We start from the raw sequence: 3,022 nt of genomic DNA, 5'->3' as shown, positions 1-3,022 counted from the left end.
TTGCCAAAATATTTGGAAAAATATAACGTGTCACTTCTTATTAATAATAAGTATAATAATAGAACTTTTTGTATTCTTCATGATGGTGTGAAACTGCAAAATGCCTACAACGATTCAACAGATTGGATTAGATACCCTTTGAAACATCATGTTCAAGAAATGTTTTTCATAGACTTTTTTATGTAACAAACACATACGTTATTGCTGTCTACTCAATCTGCAAAGTGTAAACATTTAAAAGGACCAATATTTTTTCAAAAAATAATGTGCACATACATTTTTAAGCAAAATCAAGTCCCACCATAGAGGTTAAGGAACTCTTTTAAACGTGAAAGTTTTCCCACAAGTTATTTAAAGTGAAGAATATTTTAAAATATTATATCAAATAAACGCAAAAACAATAAGCAATTCAAATTGAGTCTCAAATTTTTTTTAAATATCGTTACCATTCGTTACCGGAGAACTTCCTCTACATTGCCAGAAAATTCTACCGTTACCGGTAATTTCAGGTAACAATCCAACACTATCCGGAGGGGAAATTTTGGTCAAACTAAACCAACAGTTGGCGCCACAAAAAGTAGGTCTGACTTTTTCATTGAATTACATTAAGAAAAAGCAAAAATAATGACAAACTTGACGTTGTTTGTAAATAAACAAAAAAAATATATGAAAAAATAATAGTTACTTATTAGTTAGTTATTTACTTAGCTAATTATTACAAAAAAAGAAAAAGTCATGAAAATATGTAGTTTAATATAACTAAAATTTAATTTTAAGATACATTTTTAAAGCAATCTTTGTACGTTTAAAATCTTAACAATTTCAAGTTTTGAAGAAAATATTTGTAAAAAGTATAAGTAATTTTAATTAAAATGTTGGAGGGAATAATTTGGTGAAAAGTCAATCACAAGACTGATAAATGAGAAAATGGATTTAGCATTATTTAATATAATTTATATATTTATTAAAATTGAACCAAACTTCATATATACTATTGGTACAGTTCAATCATTTATTTGTTGCTTAATCTTGAAAGCTTTTTTTTCGCAGCATTCAAGCCCTAATAATTTTATTTATCAAATATAATTTAAAGGAGATTTTGAAGTTAATATTTAATTATATTATTGCAAACCTCATTTATAAAATAAACAGACTATAAGCTATTCAACTCTATAAATAAACGTACTGAACTCAAGTGTGGAAAAAATAAAATTTTAGACATAACAATTTTTTAAGCTTTAATAACTGATCAGGAAAACTTTATATTGTCTTAAATGAATGTTCAAAGACTCATAGGATACTGTGATAAACTATTTTTGTGAGAAAATATTAGAATTGGAGATATTTCAAATTATAATTTCCTTCAATGCCACGAACAACTTCAGGTATTCCTTAAAATAATAAATATTTGATAATATTTCATAAAATATAACAATTCAAATTTTTTCTAACAAATTAGATAAACAAATTTAAAATTTTGGCCCTTTCGCATAGAAATTTTTTTGAACTGGAAATGTTTTAAACTATTAGACGAATGACTGCTAGTCACAAAAATGTTAGAAAAAGTGAACAATAACCACTGTTATTAACAATTCTTGTGACAAAATATTTAAACTTAAGGTTTTATCAAATTTAAATTTTCTTTGATGGCCAAGTCGGTGGGTTTATGTCCCAAAGGTTTTGGATTTTGTGAATCTTAGCATGCAGTGTTTTGATTCATTTTCAATCTATTACGATTGAAAACCGACTTTTTCCAAGTGAAACTGTCAACATTTGGAAATTGTTTATAAACATGTAAGTTATTATGAATTCAATGATTGAAGTTTATCCACACTGTGAAATTTCTTCGACCGTTATTAACATTAATGAGAGAATGCGTTTTATTTTGGTCATACGGTCCAATATAAATAAAAGTTGATTCAGATGTCAATGAACCTTAATTCGTCATTTTTAATTAATATAACGAACGTACGTTTCAACCTAGTTGCAGGTCTTCCTCAAGGTGATACATCACCTAATTTAAACATTTTTAACAATATGTAATGCATTGGAAAGAATTCACAAATTTAATTAAAAGTTTTTTTTGTGTTATGTATGAATTTACCTATCAATTTTGATATTAATATCAAAAACCAAGACATTTCAATTATACTTCAGTCATTTATAACGGAGCATAATTTTGGAGTGAGCCAATTCAGTTAATTGTTGAAGTTTAAAATTTATTTATATCCATATTTTGGAGCGTCCTTTTTTATATATAAGAAAGCACACATAAAATTTTTTAAATTTGAAACCTCAAAAATTAAAATAGGCTCTAAATTATGTTATATTTATTACATTTTAAAAACAAATTTGACGACAATAGATACTTTTTGTTTGGAAGGACAAACATGGACTAACGAATACATTAGAAATAAAGTCAATTTTACATGAGTAATCAAGAAAGGCCGATTTTAAAATGGAGAAAATAATGAAAAGTGCGCCAAAGTGAATTGAAATTAAAAAATTGTTAAAGAATAAAATAAATAAATAATTGTGATTAATTTTTTTTCAATTTTAAGAATAATTTATGTATAAATCATTTTTTATAAAATAGTCTGATAAATTTCATTTACATTTAATGTTTCAGTTTTCAAATTGATAGAATTTTTAATAAATTTATTTATGAAAATAGACTCTAATATTTTTCTTTGTTGTTTATTGTTTTCACGAGCTACATTTTTTTTATATTATTAACCTCAAAATCAAAATAGTGATCGATTTGCCATGCATGTTGTGACAAATATAATATAACTCTTATTGCAACATTTACAATTTATCATAAAAACTAAACCAGATAAGTTTTCTTTGTCTTTATTTTTAAACAAAGAAAACTTATTCATTGTGTGGTTGTTCGTAAATAATAATTAATAATTATTTATTTATATATATATATACGAGGGTGGATTGATAAGTTTCCGGCCTGACCAAGAAAAACAACGTTTTTAAGAATTTTTTTTTTTATTTCTCAACATAATCTCCT

The sequence above is a fragment of the Belonocnema kinseyi genome, chromosome 8 (genome assembly GCF_010883055.1).
Source record: "Belonocnema kinseyi isolate 2016_QV_RU_SX_M_011 chromosome 8, B_treatae_v1, whole genome shotgun sequence".
Taxonomy (NCBI): Eukaryota; Metazoa; Arthropoda; class Insecta; order Hymenoptera; family Cynipidae; genus Belonocnema; species Belonocnema kinseyi.
This window is presented reverse-complemented; position numbering follows the sequence as displayed.